Source organism: Pinus tabuliformis, chromosome 4_1 (assembly GCF_031772625.1).
Source record: "Pinus tabuliformis cultivar Carrire ecotype Pingquan chromosome 4_1, CPIR1, whole genome shotgun sequence".
Classification (NCBI taxonomy): Eukaryota; Viridiplantae; Streptophyta; class Pinopsida; order Pinales; family Pinaceae; genus Pinus; species Pinus tabuliformis.
Genome location: NC_142303.1, coordinates 378,989,129 through 379,013,380, shown reverse-complemented (window position 1 = coordinate 379,013,380; position 24,252 = coordinate 378,989,129). Strand labels below are relative to the sequence as shown.

At 38.6% G+C, this 24,252-nt stretch overlaps 1 long non-coding RNA gene across 1 annotated transcript in view; it reads left to right on the top strand.

The window, feature by feature from the left end:
- Nucleotides 1-736: 736 nt before the first annotated feature.
- The window catches only part of LOC149175880 (uncharacterized), a 53,636-nt gene continuing 30,120 nt past the window's right edge, over nucleotides 737-24,252 (top strand). Inside the window, exon 1 of the long non-coding RNA XR_016258579.1 lies at nucleotides 737-949. This is a non-coding gene — a long non-coding RNA (uncharacterized LOC149175880). The remainder of the gene's footprint in view (nucleotides 950-24,252) is intronic.

Here is a 24,252-nt window from a genome sequence, read left to right as displayed (position 1 = left end):
AATTTATAGGAAAATAGAAATATTCAACATTTTCCCAGAACTCCATCTAAAATTGCAAAAATAGAACTAAAAATGCATAGTCAATGCATTTTGACTGTGAGACGAATGCAATAGTTCGTAGTGAGGCAGGGACTAATAATTTTTTTAATAATATTGAAAAATATTTATTTATTTTCCAAAGTTAAACATTATAAGTTATATTGGTCAGTGCTAAACTAATAGGGTTTGCATTGGCAAAAACCCGCCTTACAAAATTTACTTAATGGTTAGGGGTGCTCGTTAAATTTATACCTCTATAAAAGCTTCTATTTTGTGAAACAAAAAAAAGCTTCTAAGCACAAGTTTGACTACTAAAATCTAAATAATTAATTGTAAACTAAATTTTTTATTTTTTCTATATTTATTATTTATTTATTAAGCCCGCCAAAAAAATATAAAATTTGAATTTCAGTCCAATGGATTCATTTTCTTAATTTAAAAATATATAATAAGAAAGAAAGTTGCCCTTTTCCATATCATCGATTTTATTTATTTATTTTTTAATTTATTTATGTAAATGAGTATTTAAAAAAATTATTCTTATCATCAATTAAGAATAATTTTTATCATTTAAAATATTAAAAAAATAACATTATAATATAAATTTTATATAAAATGATTTTTTTTCACCACAACACAACACAGAGTGAAAACAAACATAAAACGAAAAAATAATAATCCTTTTTTCGAAAAACGTAGGAGAAATTTATTTATAAATTTGTTCAGCCACATTAAGACATTCATAGAAAAAGTAAAAAAACAAATAGGAGAGAGACATGCCTCCGTCATTCAGGAAGACAGGCAGTCCAGGGGGATTTTCTGCGGCCGTGCAAGACGGTTTTGACTATATACAAGGAGGTAAAACAGCCATGGACGGTTCGTCCGATATAATAGCTCGCAGTCAGCCCAGGTAATATATTTTTCCCATTGATTTCATTTCAATAGTTGATTTTCATTCCAAAGAAGTTGGTTCATGGAACATGATTATATTTTTGCTAGTAGAAACCTTCTACATTTCTAGAAAAACACAAAATTTCAAGAAATCAAGAACTTCCAGAAACTTCTAGAAGATTCTAGGTATCACTTTTGTGCTCGGGAATGAAAGATCGCCCGGGTTTAATTGTTCATACACATGGCTTCCTCCATTCCTAACAGAAGGGTTCAGAGCATAGTAACAATATTCATATACGAATTCGAATTTGATTCGACATGTAACCTAAAAAATCCAGAATGTCTCTGATACAAAATATGTATGTTCTTCCAAATTTTTTTTTTGTGTTAGCTCGAGAACATTCAATAAGGCAGAAAAAATACTCCATTTCTGGAAAATTTTGCTGGTATTTTATATTTATAAATGTATTGAAGGTTTCTTCAAATATTTTTAGGGTTTTGGTCTATAATTTTTGGGTTTATGAATGTACGGGATCGAATACCTATGAAAATAATATCAAATAAATCAAGTATAAGTTGACTTTCACTATATCCGTACTATTCATACTATATCAGATATTCACTTAATTTCGTATTAGTGCCGACTTTCCGTAAGGCAAAGGTCACTGCAGCCGAATCTTGCTACTATGGTTCAGAGGGCCTTGAAATTATTATGTAAACTAAACACCCGAGTTTAGTCTCTGTGTCTTCATGGCCTCCCTTGGTGTAAGCGTTGCAGGAGAAGAATAATTTCTCAGGTCAAATTTGACTTTCTATTTTCCATTGAAACTGGTTGACTCATGTTATGACAAAATTCACATTCCTAGAAATTGTATCCTGCTTTATTCCAGCTGTGTCTGGATTGTCTATTTAGTAAGCCCAAACACCCTGAGAATCACTGAAATGTTTTGTAGTCACACCAGATACAGTTTTTCCATAAACTACATGTTTTACTGATTACAAGTTAAAGGACAATGTTGGCTTGGTAGCAGGACTTTCTGGGCTTGGCCTAAACTCACGACTTATATGAGCTGAGTTGGTATTGCTGGTCATTCAAATGAGCCTAGTTTTTTCTGAGTCCCAGTCGAACTCTTACTCTCTCACCTCACTGATTCGCTTGCCTATCTGAGTCGAAGTATCCCTTCTTGTTATTCCCGACTATATTTATTTTAGTATCCTAACTTTTCTTGTTATCTCCGACTATTTTCTTGATGATGGTTATCAAATTATTGTTATTGATTTTGCAAGACCATTTCTTGGGATAATAGTTGGAGGAATGGGATAAGACAATGCTATGGATGAAACTAAATGTTGACATTTCCATTGAACTAAAGGCTTTGGCGTCTCTGACGGTGATCTTCGCTGGAACACCAAATCTTGTGTTGATCTTATCTTCTGAAAACTCTAGCACCACTGTGTCAATTGGCTTTTTGGTAGGTATAGCTTCAACCCATCTGGTGAAGTAATTGGTAGCCATAAGAATCCGTGGAAAACCATTACTTGAACTGTCCTCAAACTCAACTATAAAATCAAGATCCCATTATTGGAAGGGTGCTTTTACTATGATTGGTTGCAAAGGCAAAGTGGCTAACCTTGTGGCTAATTTGACAAGAGCTAAAAAAAACTATGGATATCAACTCATAGTTGGCCAATGATAACCAACCCTTAAAATTGTATGAGTTGTCTGCGCTGTGTAATGCCTACCATAGAATCCTCCATGTATCTTTTCCATGAGTCTCTTTGATTATTCTAGGTCCACACATATGAGAATCAATTCTTTTGGGTTTCTGCAATCCAATCCTTGATGAATTAAGCAAAATTGAGATGTTTGACCTTAATGCTTTTCTCTTGTAATCTACTAGATGATCTGGACATATAAGGTTCTTAAGACTAATATATCCGCATACCATTCATGTTGCTCCAATTTATCAAGCATCGTGGAGATATTGAAATTATTTTCACCATCCATACTGAGAGCAATTTCATTTCCTTAAATTAGCATCTTTGCCAACCCTTGCCCCTTTATTATAAATGGCTTGAGTTCCAAATCATACTCTTTTATGGTTGTATCCTTGCCACCCATTTACCTTTGACTCCTAAGCAATCTTGTTTAGTCAAAATATCTTTGACTACTGAATGGGGAACATAAGCCATTATGTTGGAATATCCAACATATGTCAGGGAATGCTTTAGAGACTTAATAAGCGAATAGGCTTGTTTTCCCTACAATTGGTGACAAATAGCACCCCAAATGCATGAGACTAGGTGGGACATGGTGAACGGAGAAGAACTTGATTTGTGTGACAACTTGTGCATTCATTATCACTCAAGAGGATTTCTGGTGCGATGAGAGGACAAATTTGCAATATAAAATTCGCAAGAAGACCCAGGAGCTGACCATTAAGGGATAAATTCGATAAGTATGATTCCTTCGGGAAAAGATAGTCCTTGGAATGATCAACTTCATAATTCCATGACTCTATGAGAGATGCATATTCCCAACCCGAGTTTGATGCGAGAGATTTGCATGAAGATGAATGAATTGTAACAGATTCTTGAATTCAGTCAGAAGTAAAATCTTGAAAATTTGAAAGGTCACACCCGGAATACCAAACAATTTTCACAAGGAAATTTACATCGAGTGAAACCATGCAAAGAGACGGATTGTGCGAGAGAAACTAGATTTGACTTTTTTCAGGGGCTTACCAGAGTTGCAAGATCCTTGACATAACCATCAACGGAAGTTGAAGTGCCTCGACTCCCTGGCAGGTCTCGAAACTTCCCAGGATTGTAGAATCATATTTTGAAGCTTGAACCAAATCATGCATGGTTTGAGGATAACTGTTATTTCTGGTTTCAGTAAGACCATTGCTCATCGGATACAACCATCTCTGTCACAGATTTTACCGGATTTTTCAACTTCAACAACCAGATTGCTCAAATCGGAAGACTCTTTTGATCGCAAATTCAAAGATAAATGAATTGGTGAGATCTCATGAGCAAGCTGATTTGAAGAGTTGTCCTCATGCAAGAGAAGAGATGATGAGGGGTGGGAAGGGTTCTCTGATTTGATTGTTTTCAATTTCATCATGGACAACCTCACTGCCTTGTGTCAATTGAGGGGATAACTCATTAGATGAAGAAATTGAAGAGCATGAGGTATCTTCGTCACAAGTAGATGTATTGTAAACAGTAGGACACAAGGGATAGTGAGGTGAAGAGGAAGTTTCAATATGAACATCTTCTTTGACTGAAGCAGATTCTAGATCTAAATTAAAATCTTCATGAGAAACCGAAAGATCATATGATGTGCTTGGGCATTCGTCGCGACATACGGAAATAGAGTTATCATCATTGGAATGATCACTGCCCAAGGCTGGGGGTTGATTGAAAGAATTGATTGCATTGGATTCTCTACCGAGATTAGCAAATTGAGAATCGTTCAAAACTGGAAACGCAATTTCTTGACATGGAACATCTTGAAAAGGAGAGGAAAGATGGAAACCCTCTTCACCTTTCTGCTCCTCTATGTGGGTAATGTGACTGCTTTGTACCTGAGCACAATTTGAACCAGAAACTTGAGAATTAAGAGAATGTGATGAACCAGTTGGTGGAGTAGATTGGTAAAAGAGTGAGGACATGTAGATGATAGAGGATAACAAAAATCTGGATTAGCTTTGAGACTAGAGTTGTGAACAGTGACAACATCTTGCGAAACAGAGGAGTTAGTCGTCGTCGTAGGCTTCATGAGCCATTGTGGACTTTCCTCCATTAAATCTGAATCATGCAAAGCGGAAGAAGAATGAGAAAATGGACTGGAGATTTGATTCGCAGATTTCCCAATTTTACAACCACCTCAAGGAGGCACCTGCATCGGGACTGGAAAAGGAGGAGGATAAAGAACAGAAGGGGCAATAAGCTTCTCCTCTGAAATTTGAGGTGCCTCATGATTTGCAAGAGTTGGGGAAGCAGAAAAATTAGGAGGTTCAAGTTCACCGTATGAAGAGGAAAGAACCGAGCGCTCAAACTCTTGTTTCAAGAAATCCCAGTTCAAATGTTTTTTAGGAATTTCATAATAGAGGTGAAGGAATCGATCAAAAAATCCCTCAACTGATTCGTTAGGCTTCATTCTTAAAAGATTGTTTCTTCCACAAACACCTTGGTAGTTATACTTATCAAAGGCTTTATGAAGCTCCTTGGCAAGCTGGTCAAATGAATGGACAAAAGTAGTGGGTAATGTATGACACCATCGATTAACACGACCTTCAAATGTGAGGGTGAGTAATCTAGCCATGACATCTTTGGAACATATTCTGTGAGAAAGACAAAGACGAACAACTTGAAATAGATGTTCATGAAAAGTTGATTCACCCTCACCATTGAACTTAAATTCGGATAGGTTATGAATAACTTCTGCAGGGATGGTACAATTAAGCTCTTTAGAAAAACATCCCGGGATTATGATTTGGGGAAGAGCCATTTTAAATAAGGTATTCAAACCAGACTCAATGCGCACAAACTGTCGGTTGGCCCTCCTAGTGCCTTTTTTGTTGACGGTGCTGGAAATCTGTCAACCAAGGGGATCTCCCCGATATTAAGTCCCAATCAGACCTCACATCATTTGGTGTAGGAGCCCCATTTGGTATAAAGGCCCGGTTGCCAAATCCTTAAAGATTTGCCTTGGTTCTAGCTGTCAGCACAAGAGAGTGATGCAATGGTGTCTTCGAAAAGCAAGGGGAGTGTGCAGTGCAATTGTGTCAAGCTTCTTCTACTGCAAAGGGTGAGAGAAAAGTGAGCCTCTAAGTGAGAGGTAATAGTATCGCTCAGGAAGAGACACACATGAACCAAAAAGACCTGTCCAACATCCATCGGAATAGTCCACAACAGATGTGACACTTGTTACAACCAACAAACAAGGGAAGATCCGTCTAACATCTAGCGGAATAGTCCATAGCAGATGCGACAGTCTTTATAACCAATAACAAGGAAAGATCTGTCTATTTTCCTGCGGAATAGTCCACAAGGATGAGACAACAATAACAACCATTACAACCCATTCTCAACAACATAAGCACTAAAATAATCGAAATAGTTCAAATATCTTAGTACATGTGAAAGCAAACATGAAATACAAACGTCCACATAATAGTCTTACAAACATTCATAGTTCATGCATGAAGAACGTGCTGGCCTGAAAAGGCTTCTGTTATTAAGCAAAAGTTCCAAGACACATATTTACATTGTACATCACTAGCCATAGTAGTGGGACGTCCGAGCCACTCCTTGCTCCTCAAAGAACTAACTAATCTCTCTAATGCCTTGTGGAGGAGCCAAGGTGAAAAATTCCTTTGCTCATACAATGAGGGGGTATATATAACCAAGGGGTGATGCTTCCCCTTTGTGACTCTTTGACTACCCTCATGACTGTTCAACTTCCTATGACTTTTCAACTTACATGACTCTCCATATTCATGTGTGTCCTTTGGACTTCCACTTTACAATACATTTGAATATAATATACATGGTCCACAATGATGATGTGGCATATGACAGCTCATGACAAGACATGACATGGCACTGCTGATGTAAACTGCTTGGATGTTGTGGCAGTGTCAAGCCACTGCTGCTACTGTGAGTGATGTCTTCTTGAGAATACTCTTGTCTTCCACCTCCTCATGGCTTGGTGACAAGAATCTTCAATGATCTCAAGTCTTGGGTTGTGGTCGCGAGTTGGTGTCCCTTTGCTTTGCCTTGATGGATCAGCTTGCATGCTCAACTACAAGAATGTCCTTTGCATGTCTTCCACCTTCATCTCGTTCTTCATCATCCTGCCAGGTTCCTGTATCTACAATTCACTCATGACGAGACGACATCAACTTGAAAACCTCCTAGCCTAAGATGGTGCATTCAACTTCAAAGACTAAGTCGGAATTGAGTTGCAGGTCGAAGAGGGAGGCTTAGCGCAGTCCCAACAGCCAAGGTTGAGGCTTGAGGCCTGGAACTGCGCAATGCGCAGTCCAGGCTGGGCTGAGGGACAATCTCTGCGCAGTTTTGAGAGACAGTGAGTCTGGCTGAAGGAGGGGCCACTGTGGAAGATTTCTGTGTAGTTTTGGAGAGGAAGGCTGACTGACTTCTGCGTAGTTCTGGGAGACAGTGGGTCAGGATGAGGGGAGGACTACTGAAGGTAGCCTCTGCGCAGTTCTGGAAGGGAAGGCTGACTGAAAAGATTGTGCAATTTTGGAAGGGAAGGCTGGGTCTTGGGCTTAGGAATTGCGCAATGCAGCAGTCCTGGGGGACAGGAACTGTGCATTGTGCAGATCCAAGGGTCAAGGTCACAACTTGCTGACTAGAACTGCGCAATGCGCAGTCCAGGCAGGCTGGGTGAAGCCAAGTTGAAGGGTCGGGGAGCTTCTTCGGAAAAGGCCAAGTGCTGGACCAGTGAGACCGATAGGTGAAGTGATGAAGCTTCGATTGTGTCCTAACACTTAGAATACTTGACGACTCAACAACATTGATCACCCATGACACATGAACAACACTTTCACTTGTGTGTGACTGCTTCATGACCAGTTATGACAAGTGCGACACCTAAGATAGACTTTATGATGACTGTGATGACACTTGTGCGACAACGCTCAAAACTTTGTGAATGAGTGCAACAGGTGTTTACATGGTTAGGAAAACTCATAAACACAAAGATGAGCCCTTGGAACCACTAGAATGAGCTTATGCATAAAGTGCGACAACCAACATGCAAAAAGACGACATCTTGCCTATCTTGTGAAAGGGAGCGAAACACTTAGCGGAAACACATGGAATGACTTTCAGTGTTTGCGACCATACATGTCATTGAAGACAAAATGATATGACAATGATAAAATGTCCTTCATGCTACACTGAGGGGTGCATTTCAACTTCATGAAAGATGTGCTTTGTTTTTCGTACCTACCCTCCAAAGGGTTGTGAATCAGATGGAGTCTTCATGCGGTCCTGATCTCTGATCTTCTATCATACCTCAGGGTTCCTTGGTCTTTTGATCTGATGATTATCTTTTCTCCTCAACCCCTTAAGTGTCATTTAACATGTCCTCCTTCTTCATCATGTTGCCATAGCATGGTAGAATTCCTGTATCTGCAATCCACTCATGACAAGATGACATCAGTCTGATAAACCCCTAGCCTAAGGTAGAGCACTTGGATTCATGAATTGGTCCGGGATTGAGTGACAGGTCAGGGGAGAAGGCCTAGTGACTGCGTAATTGCGCAATTCAAGCAGCTAAGGGTTGAGCTTGATCACTAAGAATGGTGCAGTGCGCAACACATGCCAGATTGAGGGAAATTTTTGCACACTCCTCACTGAGGGAAAAATTTGCGCAGTGCTCACTGAGGGATGGAATTGTGCAGTTCAATGAATCAGGCAGTGGCTGCTGTGGGATGGGGCCCTGGGAGGACAAATTGCGCAGTTTCAGGAGGCAAGGGGGACTGGGCAGCTGAGAGGCTTGAGAGACAGAACTGTGCATTTTCTGAAGGCAGTGAGCTCCGGCTGAGGGAAGGACATTGGAGGAAGCATCTGCGCAGTTTTGGAGGCCAAGGGAGGTTGGGCTTTCTGTGCATTGCGTAGTTCCAATAGGCAAGGAAAAAGCTTGAGGGTTGCAGATGTGAAGTGCGCAGTTTAGGAAGGCTGGATGAGGCTAGGTTGCCAGGAATCCTCCGGAATTTGGCTAAGTGTGGGATCAGTGGAACCGATGTGAACAGTGATAGAACTTGACTGTGACCACACACTTGGATACTTGGTGATACAACGTAGATCATCCAGAACATATGAAAGCATACTTCGCTTAATGCAACAACCTTTGTGGAAACTTACGACAAGTGCGGCCCCGTCGATGGACTTTGTGAGGATAATGATGACACTTGTGTAATGGTGTGTGAAACCTTGGAAATGAGTGCGAAACATGTCTATATGATGAGAACAACTCATTTTCACAAAGATTGCCCCTTGATGCAAACCAAAACTCCCCTTTGCATGACAAGCGATAATTCCCATGCTCGAAGACGACACTTGCTATATAAAGATAAAATCGTGAACGACACTTGATATCCGAGAAGGGGGCTTGAAATCATCAACTGACCAATAAGTGACTAAGGAACGATCAATCACAAGATCCACAATAGGCTCCAAAATTCGAGTGTAGGCCAAAATTTTGGAGGGTGTTGCAGCCGCTACAACAGGTTGCCTGAGTCGAATTGTTTCTATGATGATTTTTTTAAAGAAATTATTCAACCTTGAAAATTTTGGCTTTTAACACAGCCAAGAAGATCCTTTGTTAAGTCATTGAACATTGAAAGGGATAAAATCTAGTTTTGGGAAAAATGTTAAAATTGCAACTAGGGCCAAAATCCATGTGGGTCATCTTATTTATGGTAGCTGATATTTATATTGGATCCCTCTCATCGAGAGGTGTAGGATTGATCTAAAGATTATCCGATTCCAATAAGTATTCATGGAGTTATGAATTTATTTATGTTATAAGACAAATTGTCTAGTCGGCCAGCAACTTGTGTAGGCTCATAAGCCCAATAGTCGTGTGTATTCATCATCTACGTTTTAGTATAAATATAGAGGACTTGAAATCATTTGCAAGACAGTCTTCATGTGATCTCCTTGCCACGTCTTGGGTTTTTGGAGAAGGAGAGACACTTAAGAATATGCTAGGCGAAGTGTATGATGCCCTAGCCGCAGTTCAGATGTGCCCTAGTTGCAGTCAAGGGAAGGCTCCTATTCACTGTCCAAAGGAGCTCCAATACATAGTCACGTGATGCCCTAACTTGCTGTCAAGTGATGCCCTAATACGCTGTCCAAGAAGCCTTATACGTTGACTAAAGAAGCTCATATACGCAGGCCCTAATACGCAGGTCATAAAGGGTAGCCACAGTCATAAAGGGTAGCTGCAGTAGAGAGAGCAAGCATGAGATAGAGCCGCAGGCATACATGGTAGCCGCAGTGGTAACGTAGTGAAGCACGTAAGAACCGCAGGCATAGAAGCACAGTTGGCCGTAGTCATGAAGTGAAGCTGCAGGCATAGAAGCACAGTTGGCTGCAGTCATGAAGTGAAGCTGAAGCACAGTTGGCCGCAGTCATGAAGTGAAGCCGCAGGCATAGAAGCACAGTTGGCCACAGTCATGAAGTGAAGCTGCAGGCATAGAAGCACAGTCGGCTGTAGTCATGAAGTGAAGCCGAAGCACAGTTGGCCGCAGTCATGAAGTGAAGCCGCAGGCATAGAAGCACAGTGCTGTTCATGTGATACCTTGATATGCTGTTCACACAGTCATAATCGCAGTCAAGAGCCGTAGTCAAAGCTTGAAGCTGTAGTCAAGATATGAGGGTATTTGGAATGAAGGAGCAGATCCAAATCTAGGGCTTGACTGCACCTCGATTGGGTATTAGGTGCAATCGCAGTCAAGACCTTGGATAACTGGAGCATATAGACAATCTCAGCGTTCCAGTGTTGGGCTAATCTCGTATGAATAAGAGCAGTCTTGAGTGGCTCTTCACATCATACTCCTATAGCTACAGAACTTCGGATGGAGATGGAACAGTAAGACAGTCATGCCATAAAGATGATCTCGGTATTACAGTGAAGGATATTCAGACCTGTTATCTAATAGTCTCGGCATATGTTTATGTGTCTTGATGCTATACATAACCACTTCAGCTCTCCGTGTAATAATAAACTTGGTTACTATCTCAATGGAAGCAGAGATATGGTCCTAATCTCATGTTAGATAATCTCAGTATAATGAGAAGATGCAGCATAATGGGCAACATGATGATGGAAGATGCAGCATAATGGGCAGCATGATGATGGAAGATGCAGCATAATGAGCTGCATGATGACAAGAGCAGATGAGAGCAACTCAGTCATTAAGGATCAACACTATGACAGTACTGCATGGTGTCACACGATTATGTGCAACATATGGATGAAAGACAACACTATGATAGGTGAAGGAGTCACCTTAGAGAATCAGTTGAAGCAATATGTCTTCAACTGATCTCATGCGATATCAAAAGTCAAAATGTTGACTTCTATTGTAAATGTACTATCTCTCTCTCTGTGCTGAACTTTGAAGAACATAAAAGAAGAATTGATCAAGGGTTTCCCCACATTGGGGTTTGTCCCTGGCTAGCACCACATCTTGTGTCCTCTTGTCTTGGCTTGTCTTCTGCGTTTTATATTTATGTTTTATCTGCAGTTTACTTTATGCTGATGCGATTGCTAAAATGGAAAAGAAATTGAAATAAATTGCTCTAGCATAGAACATACCAAAAATTGACAAAAAAGGACATTGACAGTGCAAAAGAGGCTGAGTTCCTCATCAATCTTGCACATTGAAATTTTCTTGAAGAACAAGGACAACGTATTATTGTTGTTGCAATAATTTTGAAGAGGACAAGATAACTTGAAAGGCTAAGTCAATTCTAGAATTGAAGATTATCCATATAGAATTAGTGGCCAAAAGCCTTATAATTCACTTGACCAAAGGACCTTGTCATGAATGCAGAAGATGTCTTGCACACACTGCTAGTATCATACTGTTGAAGTTATGATTGGCTAAGATATATTGCTGGTACTAGGGTACCATTGCTTGGTCCTTGATGATTGAGCCAGAGGAAAGAGGGTTCTTGACCTTAAAGCAACAAATTAATTCAATACATTACAAAGTTTGTTACAAAGGGTATTTGGAAGTTTTAGGGTTTGTAAACCCTAACCAACTAGAAGGTCTGGATAAGAAAGCCCTAGGTTTTGTGGCTAAAACTCTAGAGATGGACCTATATTAATGTTTCCGCTGAAATAAGAAACCCTAGCTCATGCATGGAAGGAATCACATTATGTTAATAATGAGGATGGGGTTGATAAATTTACAAGATGGATGCAAGAAGGGCAAGATCAAGAGGGAGCTGACATTTCCCAATAATCCTCAAAAAGATAAGTACTTTATATCTCTCTTCTTTGACTATTATTGTTGTTGTTTCACTATCAACCTCTTTTCATTGTTTCTTTTGCTGGGTTGTAATCGTTATTCCATGACCTCCTAGTGAGGATTGTAGGTACATAGTGAAGGTTGCCAAGGCTCTGGCAGCGGATGGAAGTAGTGGAAGAACGAAGTAAATCGTGACAAGAGGACTCTCCCAGAATCAATGATTTGTGTTGAGAGATATTGTATTAGATGAGATCCGAGCTCAGAGGGAGCAGGCAGATCAAGAGGTTTAAAGTATACTTGATTTTGCCGAATAGAAGTCAATGGTGACTTCCAAATAGATTTATAGGATCTAGCGTGTAGTAGATGGCAACATAGAGAAGGTTCTCCTAGAAAGAGCGAGAGGATCATGACAAGACATTTGCTCTAGTTGTGAGGTCCATATCATTTTTTTTGGGATTCAACTGCCTTAAAACTATTATCATTTCTTTGAAAATTGCACTAGTTGGATGCAAATATCGTTTTTCTCAATGAAGTAATTGAGGAGGAAGAAGTAGACATAGAGCTACCTTAGGGCTTTGAGGTACATGATAATAAGTCTCGTGATTGAAGAATGCTTTGTACGATCACAAGCAGACACGATAGGCTTGGTATTCTTGGATTGATGGATATTTGATGAGTCTTTATTGATCTTGTTATTATATGATTTTTTAATGATGGAAGCAGAAGGACTCATGTGTTAGAAGGAGTAGTTGTGGTAGAAAGATTTGCTTCTGTAATATAGGAAGCAGTCAGGGAGACTTGTTTTAGCTTCAAAGGGAGTTGGACTCTGAGTTCAAAATGATGGAGTGTCAAGCTAAGGGAGCAACCATGATTTCCACAACAGAATTTGTTTTAGAAAGAGCACCCAATTAGGGTATAACCAGAAAGTAGCCATGATGATGGACACAGTCGATCGGTTTATGGTTGAACCGAGGCATGTGGCTCAACATGTGTTGAGGTACCAATATGGTACAGTTGGTCATGGGACAACCAATTATGGTTTGATATATGTCTCAGACAATGAAGTACAATTGTAGAGATTCACAGATTTTGATTAGGCAGAGTATAGAAGACAGAAAGGGTTCTTTAGGATGTTGCTTTAGTTCTAGCTCCATTATGATTTCTTGGATGAGCAGAAAGTAGACATCTATGACACTTAGTATTGCAGAGGTCAAGTACATTGCAACTTGGTTGGTAAGTTGAGAAGCAATATGGCTTCAGAGGTTACTTGCAAGATTGTCTTGATCAGGTTTAGTTGACGATCATGATGACAAGTCGAAGCACAGTGAGATCTAGTATCATGGTACAAAAGGAAGCATTGGTGCTTCAGTACTATTTTGTAGTCAAGCATATTGTTGATAAAGCCTCTGTCCCAGGATGAAGTCTGTATACTTTGAGGACAAGCTTGGAGTGATTGAGCATGTCTCTCTCAGCATAAGGGAGTGATGAAATTTGCATCATCAATGTCAGTCATTCTCCCTAGCGTTGAAGAATGTAACTAGTGTCGATCTTCATAATTGTACTTGTCAAAAGAAATTTTATTGTTAAAGAAAATGACTTATTAAAGCATGGGTTTCATGCTTGGGTCATTGTTTTCTAGGTTAAAGCCTCCATTGAAGGCTTCTAGGATTATATTTTGGGTCATTACCATTATATAGACCATTCTTGGGATCTTTGTGTCATGAAAGAAAATTATTATGTATATTCTCCTTCTCCATCAAGTCGACTTCCTAATCCTTCAAGTCAGCCTCAATTAAGTTGACAAAGTCGGCCTCAATCAAGTTGGCAAAGTCGGCCTCACTTTGGAGACTCAAACTACTATAAATACACATGTATACGACCTATGAGCAGTGGCAAGCATTCGATCTGCAATTCTGAAGTAAGATATGAACGGAAGAAAGAACCTATCCAATGCACCGTAGAGAAGCCAATAAATAAAGGATTGATTACAAGGTCTGAATTCTTCTGATGTATTACAGGGGACCGAAGTTTTTCTTTTATACTACAGAGATTGAAGTTTTCTTATATACTACAAGGACCAAAGTTTTATAGGAACCAAGTTTATCTTATGTATTACAGGGATCGAAGTTCTACAGAAACCGAGTTTATTTGATGTATTACAGGGACCGAATATATACAAGAGATTGGAGATTGCAGAAAGAACGACGACTTAATTATGGAAGGTTGACTTGATGGAGTAAAGGAGATCATGTGTCTAGGTTGTCTCACTTTGATTTGAATCTATTGAAGGAAGAGTTCTTGACTGGGTTTTCCCCTACCTAGGGGTTTTTCCCTGGCTGTGTGCCTACATCTTGTGTCCTCCTTTGTTTATTGATTGGCATTAGTCTTGATGATAAGAACAAGATAAAATTGGAAGAAGAACTAATAATGAAATATCACAAGATAATGTCATAATAAGAGAAATCATTTAAAATAAAATCCTAAGTTGCGGCCCTAATGGATTTCTCAACATGGTATCAGAGCTAAGGTTTATGTTGAAGGAAGCTAGCAAAAACACTGACTTATGATCGTGGTCTAGATTGCACAGTCATCATAGTCATTTAAAAACTACAGACCCTATGTTGCGAGTTCAAGGTACAAGAATCCGAAGGTATATTACAAGAATTCGAGTTCAAGGTACAGGAATCTGAAGGTACAAAGAAGGTCTGAAGGTGTATTACTATCACAAAATAAATTCTTTAGTATAAGGACCAAGAAAGAGCCATCCAAAGCTACAGTGGAAGAAGCCATCTAAAGTCATTATTCATCCAAAGAAATCCGTGGTCATCTGAATTTTTGGTGGCACCTTAGAGAGTACAAAATACAAGTTTATGTGAAAACAAGACCAAGCAACATAAAGGCATTCTCAACAATCATTGGAAGATCTTACTACAAGTTACAATCACCCCAAAACCAATGGAGATGAGATCAATGTGATAAAGGACGAGAATCTGAGTATATGTATATAAGAGGTCCAAGCGTCATCAATTCCAATATAGTCAACTCCAAGAATCAGAGGACATATCAAAGTTTGCCTTGATACTTCAAGAAAAATAGCGAAAAGGGAATTCAATACATAGCCTATCATCGAAGAAAGAAAGAAGTCATTGAATAAACTTAATTTCTTCGTATCAAGAAAGAAAGCAACCTGTATCAGTGTGAGGAGAAATCTTTTGGAACCTGTAGCAACTTCTCCATTATTCTGTTTAAGAATCAAAGAAGGATACAAAAATCATGATGGAAGGTTCTTTGTGAAGCAGTAAAGAAATTGTTCCTCTTCAGTTTGTGAAATAAGTCAAGAGGTCCTCATCCAAATACAAGTAAGTACTAACATTGCTCCTTATGTTAACTAACAATTTTTCTTTAGTTTGCAAGAAAAAGGGAAATGAGCTTAATGGACTATCAAGCATAAAAGACAAAGATATGTAAGATTTGAGGTTTGTATGGCATGATTATTTGTCTAAGTTTTAAAGTTTAGTTACTTCTAGAATTTGTGAAGTTTTCTTTGTGACAAAAATAGAACATATACTCTTGTTCCTAACTCATAATATTTAGGGCTTGAAGATATATGACAATTCATTATGAAAAATAAATTTGAATAATGTTTAGATTTTGACTCAATAGCTAATTAAGGGTTAGTACTCAAAATCTCTTGAAATTCATTCAAAGTAACAGAAACCCTAGATGGTCATTATGCTATTATACTTGTATATTTTGGATGTGCTTGTTAATAAACATTGTAGGTATAAATCAAGTTGGTGCTTTGGAAGAGATTGTCATAATTCAAAGGGATCACTTCAATAAAGGAAACCCTATAAGGTTTGTAAGAGAAGCAACTTCAGGTATGTCTAAGAACACATGATTTGTAGTTAATCCTCTTTACATTAAAAGAGTACGATCATTTTGAAAATTTGCTTGGGACCACTAACTCTCTCATGTCTAAATCTTTGAATCATAAAGATTCTTGTTAGGGTGATTAATCATTAGATTAAATCTACCCTCGTCATTCTATCATTTTGATCATTTTTGTGAAACCCTAATCTTTAGGGTTCATTATAAAACGCTAGCCTCTTGTTGCTAAGGGTATGCCAATATTAATTATGAAACCATAGCCTACTTAGGTTTGTTGATGAAGTCTAGAAATTCTATTCTTTTGATGTTTAGGGTTTTGGTATTGTTATGATAGAAGCCCTAGTTCTTTAGGGTTTGTTGTTAATATCTAAGCTATGTATTGAAGTCCTAGATTTTTAGGGTTTGTGAACAAAACCCTTGTAAGTAAGATCCTAGGAATGAAACCCTACGTGTATATTCGTTTGATCGAAACCCTAGCTTGGAGAAAAATTGTTGTATATCTGACTTTGATGTATTGATGTTTGTGTCATGGGTCTAGCTAGTATATATGGATATTGATATAAATTGCTAGTTACGTGATAATGAAATCCTAGAATTGTATATGCAAGTATGTTGACCTAATTGGTTATACTCATGTTTTAGTTTGTGGAATTCTAAGGCCTGTGATAAAACCTTAGTAGAAATTGATATTCTAGGACTTGATGATATTATTGATAAGATTTTTATGATGAAGAATCTAGGGTTTGGAACAAACCCTAGTAGAGTATGTTATAAAATAAATTGTTGAAACTTTAGATGTATAGTTCTGTGATTGGATTGATATTTGATTGAATTGTCGATATCTAAAGTTGTGTGTCTCAAGGTGGAGTCTAGGGTTTATGACAAAACCCTAGCAAGAAATTTAGAAAATAAAAGATATGACCCTCGCTGAGTATGAACCTAACTAGGTTTAGGTATTCGATGTCTAAAAGCATGAATGAGTTGATTGTATTGTAATTGACGTAGTTAACTTCATTTGTCTTTTTTGGTTATCCTGTTATTAAAATGTTGCAGGTACATAATCTTCAATATGTTGAAGATGTTCATAAGTAAAAATGACTTGATAATATTGGTAAGCATGATGAATGATGCTATAAGAATGATGATGATCAAGATGACCTTGATACCGTAAGAAAGAAATAAAGCCTTGAAGAATGAAGTTTCTCAGATGTTATGAAGCTGTTGATTTCCCTAAGTTGAGAGGGAGCTTGGATAGAAGAAAGGGTATATCTTACCTGTTGAGAGGGAGGGCATATTATGATAGTGAATACTTTGAAGTAAGTAAAAGTACTAGAGATGAATGTTTCATATAGTTAGAAAATCTAAGGATGTATTTGGTGTCGCTGAAAAAGTGAAAGAAGAAGAAATCTTTTGACAAATTATATATGGATAACTTGATGATGATATTAGCAACATTTGAATGAATGAGGACTCCGAAGGTTTGTGTTTACTTGTATGTATATTTGAAAGTTTATTATTGATTGGGGTTGTGTTTGTATAAGTAAATCTCTCGTTAAGAAGATTAAACACTTTGGAAGCATGCTTGGACAAATGGATATATCTGATTTAGTTTATTAGGGAGCGATGAAGCATCTAATGGCAAGATGCTTGGGAGGACATCTGGCCAGCCTATGTGTTGATGTCTAGATCCCGAAGAGGGAGGGTGTCGTTGATCATGGAGATGCAACCTTGGATACGCACTTAGATCCCTAGGTTGGTGGTAAAGCGTAAAAACTTGATGGTACCTAGAATTGGCTAAAGCTTGAGTCCCCTTAGTCCCCCTCGAATAGAATACCCTGGTCAAGTATCTAGTTCGTAGCACTGAGTGTGCTGGAACTCTTCATAGTTCATTTCATTTTGAGATCTTCAATGCACTCTATTTGTATGTAATTATGAACACCTCCCTAGTTAAGAGGGAATGTTGAAGAATGTAATTAGTGTCGGTCTTCATAATTGTACTTGTTAAGAAATTTTACTATTAAAGAAAATGACTTATTAAAGCATGGGTTTGATGCTTGGGTCATTGTTTTCTAGGTTAAAGCATCCATTGAAGGCTTCTAGGATTATATTTCGAGTCATTATCATTATATAGACCATTGTTGCTTTGTGTCATGAAAGAATATTATTATGTATATTCTCCTTCTCCATCAAGTCGACTTCCTAATCCTTCAAGTCGACCTCAATTAAGTTGACAAAGTCGGCCTCAATCAAGTTGACCATGTCGGCCTCATGTTGGAGACTCAAACTACTACAAATACACAAGTGTATTCATCCTATGAGCAGTGGCAGGCATTCTATCTGCAATTCTAAACTAAGATACGAACTGAAGAAAGAACCTATCCAATGCACCATTGAGAAGCCAATAAATAAAGGATTGATTACAAGGACCGAATTCTTTTGATGTATTAATGGGGACCGAAGTTTTTCTTATATACTATAGAGACTGAAGTTTTCTTATATACTATAGGCACTGAAGTTTTATAGGAACCAAGTTTATCTTATGTATTACAGGGACTAAAGTTCTACAGGTACCAAGTTTATTTGATGTATAATAAGGACCGAAAATATACAGGGGACTGAAGATTGCAAAAAGAATGATGACTTGATTATGGAAGGTTGACTTGATGGAGTAAAGGAGATCATGTGTCTAGGTTGTCTCACTTTGATTTGAGTCTACTGAAGGAAGAGTTGTTGACTGGGTTTTCCCCTACCTAAGGGTTTTGCCCTAGTTGTGTGCCTACATCTTGTGTCCTCCTTTGTTTATTGATTGGCATTAGTCTTGATGATAAGCAAAAGATAAAATTGGAAAAACTAATAATGAAATATGACAAGATAATGTCATAATAAGAGAAATCAATTAAAATAAAATCCTAAGTTGTCACCATAATGGATTTCTCAACACCTGGGAGGTTGACCAGGATTGGGGAAAATGGTCCGAAGTATATATATATATAATTTTTTTTGGGTATCCCAGAGGAACCCAGCAGCCCGCCTGACACGTAGCTACAAGTAAGCCTTTGGGGGTCTATGGCCTGTCCTCTCTGTAAATCGGGTCACAATCGGGGGGATTTGAAACTAGGAACTCTCAGTTTTCATAGATTTCACATTACTTCGATCACCAATTGAGCTGCCCCCCTGGGACAAAATGGTCCAAAGTATTGATAGCATCAGGGACAAACATTCTCCCTGTGTCAAGTGTGTTGACCGGAATTTAGAGAGAATGGTACAATAGAGGACAACCATTATTCTTGTGTCAAGTATGTTGACCAAAATTAGGAAGAATGATCCTAGAGGCCCAGGATCACTCAGTTGAGTGGGTGCCTTTCAACATCAAGCTCAGAACTCTCTAGATAGGTTGAGTGAGCTCATTTAGCATCAAGCTCGAAATTACTCAGGTAGAGTGTGGCCTTTGGAGATTCACCATGTGTCAAAGATATTGACTGGAATGATGGTGAACCAAGACTAGTCAGTATACCATGTGTCAGATAGACCGAAATTATGGTGACTAGTTGATGCTAATGATGTACCATGTGTCAGGAGTAGTACCGACCAGGATTATGGTGAGGATACACCATAGGTCAAAGGTACCGACCAAAATTATGGTAACTTGTTGATGCTGTTGATTTACCATGTGTCAAAGTTGTTGACCAGGATTATGATAATTGAATGATGTTGATGCTGATGATACATTGTTATAACCTTTTCTTAGAGAAATTTGTTAACAAGAGAACATCTAGATAGTTGTTATGAATACCTCCCTAGCTAAGAGGGAGTGTTGAATTTTGTAGCTAAGGTCGGTTTTCATAATTAATATTCCAACCCTTGAATTAATATAAGACATGTTCTTCATGTCGGTTGCAAAAGAGAGAAATTTTGAATTTATAATATTGAATTTTTGGACCCAAAACAAAAATTCGACTCTCCAAGAAGTCAGGTCAGCTTGCCCCTTTGGTCACACCCATTCAGCCTCCTAGCCAAGTATATATAGAGGCTTCAACCTCCTCCAAAATGGCAATTCAATCATCATCTGCACAAAGGCAATTTAGATCATCTGAGTAAAAGATGAATGACAAAATCTGAGGCTAAATAGAGAAGACGAAATCTAAGGAAGACTGAAATATCTAAGGCATAAAATAGTCATCTGATGAGCAAACCGAATCTCTGAGGCAAATGAGTTCTTGGTTAGAGGATCGAATTTTGGGAAGTTTGGCCAAGGCTGTCAATTTGACTTGATGTATCTTTGTTGAACTTAATGATTTCTCTAAGAAAAAGGTTGTTTGGTTTTTTCCCCATTAGGGTTTTCCTAGGATAAATTCTGTCTCTTGTTTTCCTACTAGCATTTTATTTATACCGTTGAGATCTTCTGTGTAATTGTGTTATGATGAATGTGAATGAAATAAAATATTGACTTAAGAAAATCATAAGTAATTATCAGTTTAGAAGATCCCTAAAAAATCGACATGTCAGCGCTAATTTTTGTTAAAATATGCAACTGCAGTCAAATTCCACTTTGGACAGGTTATTTGATGGAGATAATGATTGTATTGAATTCCTCATTTCGAGAGGACCAAAATCAACCTAAAAATCACTCAAATCGGATAAGGGAAAGTGTACTTATGAAGAAAAGCCCACATTTACATATTTAATAAGGTTGGCCCTAAAGCAAATTGGACACCCTTGGAAGGCTATAAATATAAGTGACCTCAACGTCATTTGGATATCATCACGAGACATTTTTCTATTCTCTTTCTTGGTTTTTGGCTCGCACAGGTCTAAGGCACGTCCGCGGAGGAATGGGTTCGCTCGAAGACGAAATTGCAGGGTCCGAAGCTCACATCTTTGTTTTAGGGTTTTGGCCCTCAGTCGCAGGCATGACATAGGAAGAACTCGACCACAGTTGCACGCTAACTAGCTCATCTGCTTTAGTTGCACGCTAACTAGCTCATGTGCTTCAGTCGCACGCTCAGAGCCTCCTCCATGTGTCCAACATCTAGGGTTTCTGAGTCTCAGTTGCAGACTGCTGTCGCTAGCTTGTAGGCTCCAGGGAGCGACTGAAACCTTCCCAGTCGCATGCATGACTCTTTCTCCGTGCGATCAAGATCTAAATGATGAAATTTCAGTTGTCCAAAGATTTCGCTTAGTGACCACAGTGTTCGACAGTTGACCGTAGACAGGGATAGTTCATTACAGGCTTCAGAATCATAATTTTGAGTATAAGCATTGTTGGGTTCATTTCATGGATGTTGTGTAGTTTTTGCTGGATAGTTGTATGGATGAAGATATGGATCATTGTACTCTCTTTTGCTGAATCATTCGGTGAAAAGATAATAAGAATAAGAATTTGAAAGGGTTTTCCCCATAGTGGGTTTTTCCCTGGTCTTCGACCAATCCTGGTGTCTCTATGTGTGAATGCTTTTTTTCTATTGTTCCTTTATGTTCTGTTACATTGATGATGATGATGATATTGTTCTTTCTACATAGTTGCATATGCTGCTGAATAATGATGTAAATCTAAATAATGTAATGATGTTATGGAGTGAATTTAATGTGTAAATGAAGAAATGCAATTATCAAAGCAAAGAACAATATAGCCCTAGGAAAACGATTAACATGGAATCAGAGTTGGGTTGAAGAAAAGTCATGAAGATCACTCTATGATGACACCATTGATGGAAGCAAGAGAGGATGGAGGAGACCTAAAAGAATTTTAGGGTTTGAAGGAAACCCTAGGCAATTTTTGTATTAGGGTTTGACGGATATTAGAAGGGTTTGAGAGAAACCCTGGTTTATGGCAAATATTTGAGATATGAAATCTAGAAACCCTAGCAGGGTCAATGTGAAGATGCTCAAGCACTTGTGTCAGAATTGATGAAGCCCTAGATGGGATAGTCTCTATTAGGCCTGGTTGTTGATAAAGTTGGTTGAAATAGTAAAGACAATATTGTCATATGGACAATGTGTTAAAATTGGCAACTAGGGCCAAACTCCATGTGGGTCATCTTATTTATGGCAGCTGATATTTTTATTGGATCCCTCTCATCGAGAGGTGTAGGATTGATCTAAAGATCATCCGATTCCGATAAGTATTTATGAAGTTATGAATTTATAAATCAAATTGTCAAGTCGGCCAACAACTTGAGTAGGCTCAGAAGCCCAATAGATGTGTCTATTCATCATCCACGTTTTAGTATAAATTGGTGAGGACTTGAAGTCATTTTACATAGGTATTCTTGAGGTGATCTCCTCTCCACGCCTTGGGTTTTTGGAGAAGGAGAGAACTAAAGAATATGCTGGCCTAGAAGGAGCCCTAGTTGCAGATGATGCCCTAGCCAACGTATGCTGATCCAACACAGGGACAAGGAGACTCCTTCAACGCAGTTAATGAAGACTCCTTCAATGCAGATCAACATAGACCTTACATGCAATTCAGGAAGGAATTTATATGTTGTAATGAAACACTTGTACATACGCAGATATATATACGCATGGCATGAAAACACTTATCACGCTCTCACTGTCTTGAAGACTATCATACACAGGGCATAGACCTTACACGCAATTAAGGAAGGAATTTATATGATGTAATGGAACACCTGTACATACGCAGATATATATATTCACAACAATAGAGATATATACATGCTGTAATGGAGTCACCTTATCCGCAGTAAATGGAACATTCTTACGCTAATCATAAAGACCTATATACAGTTCATGAAGAGAAAATACACACTGTTCATCATGAGGATGTTTCGCTGTAAATGGAGACATATACGCAGGTATATACACACACCTATTCTGCTGTAAATGGAGACATATGCATAGGTAAATGTAGATACCTTATTCACAGTAAACGAAGACATATACGCTGGTAAATGAAGATACCTTATACGCAGGAGACACTACGCAGGCAAAGAAGACGTATTAGGTACAATCATATTCAATAGGATAAATACGCAACTGTGATCTATGAATTAGGTCAATACGTGAAGCTACGTTCAATGCATAGAGCCGCAGTAAAGGCATGAAACCGCAGTCAAGCAAAGTCACAGTCAAATGGATTACTGACTTGCTATAACTCGATGATGAGATAAGGATTCAATGAGGAGATCCTTGGCTTATGTATCATCAACGTGTTCCTGTGGCAAAGAGGATCTATGAAATCCTTCAGTCCTTCAACAACATTATCATGATCTGGGGCAGCATGATGCATGGGCAGCATGATGTATGAGATCATGGGCAGCATGATGTATGAGATCATGGGCAGCATGATGAATGGGTAGCATGATAGATGAGATCATGGGCAGCATGATGCATGGGTAGCATGAAGCATAATGATCATGGGCAGCATGATAGATGAGATCATGCGCAACATGATGCATGGGTAGCATGAAGCATAATGATCATGGGCAGCATGATAGATGAGATCATGGGCAGCATGATGAATGGGTAGCATGATAGATGAGATCATGGGCAGCATGATGAATGGGTAGCATGATAGATGAGATCATGGGCAGCATGAAGCATAATGATCATGGGCAGCATGATAGATGAGATCATGGGTAGCATGATGTATGAGATCATGGACAACATGATGTATGGGCAGCATAGTGATCATGAGCAGCATGATGATGCATGATGCAGCATGATGGTGCTACACGGTAAGGTGCAACAAATGGACGAGATGCAACACTATGATAGGTGAAGAAGTCACCTTAGAGAATCAGTTGAAGCAATATGTTTTAAACTGATCTCATGCAGATATCAAAAGTCAAAGCGTTGACTTTTATTGTAAACGTACTATCTCTCTCTCTCTTTCTCTGCTGAAATTTGCAAAACATAAAAGAAGAATTGATCAAGGGTTTCCCCACATTATGGGGTTTGTCCCTGGCTAGCGCCACATCTTGTGTCCTCTTGTCTTGGCTTGTTTTTTGCGATTTATATTTATGTTCTATCTGCAGTTTACTTTATGCTGATGTGATTGCTAAAGACATAGAGCTAACTATGAAAATTGAAATAAATTGCTCTAGCATAGAACATACCTAAAATTTAACATGGTATCAGAGGTGAGGTGAAGACAATGCCCAAGCAAGAGTGAAAGAGCAATCACCAAAGACAATAGGGACAAGACAAAAGGATCAATGGGTTCCACATCCCTATTCTAAGTTCACAAAGGGTGAAGTCGAAGCCGAGCATATTATCAGAATGGCGTAGAAAAAGTTTCTGACGGCCCATCTAAAGATCACTTCATTGGGAAGTTCGGATCTAAGGGTGGAAGTAAAGGCGGATGCCTTGGTTGCAATAAGTTCGGCCATCATGCAAAGGAGTGTCCGAATGGCAGAGACGCATCTCTTAATGAAGATAACAA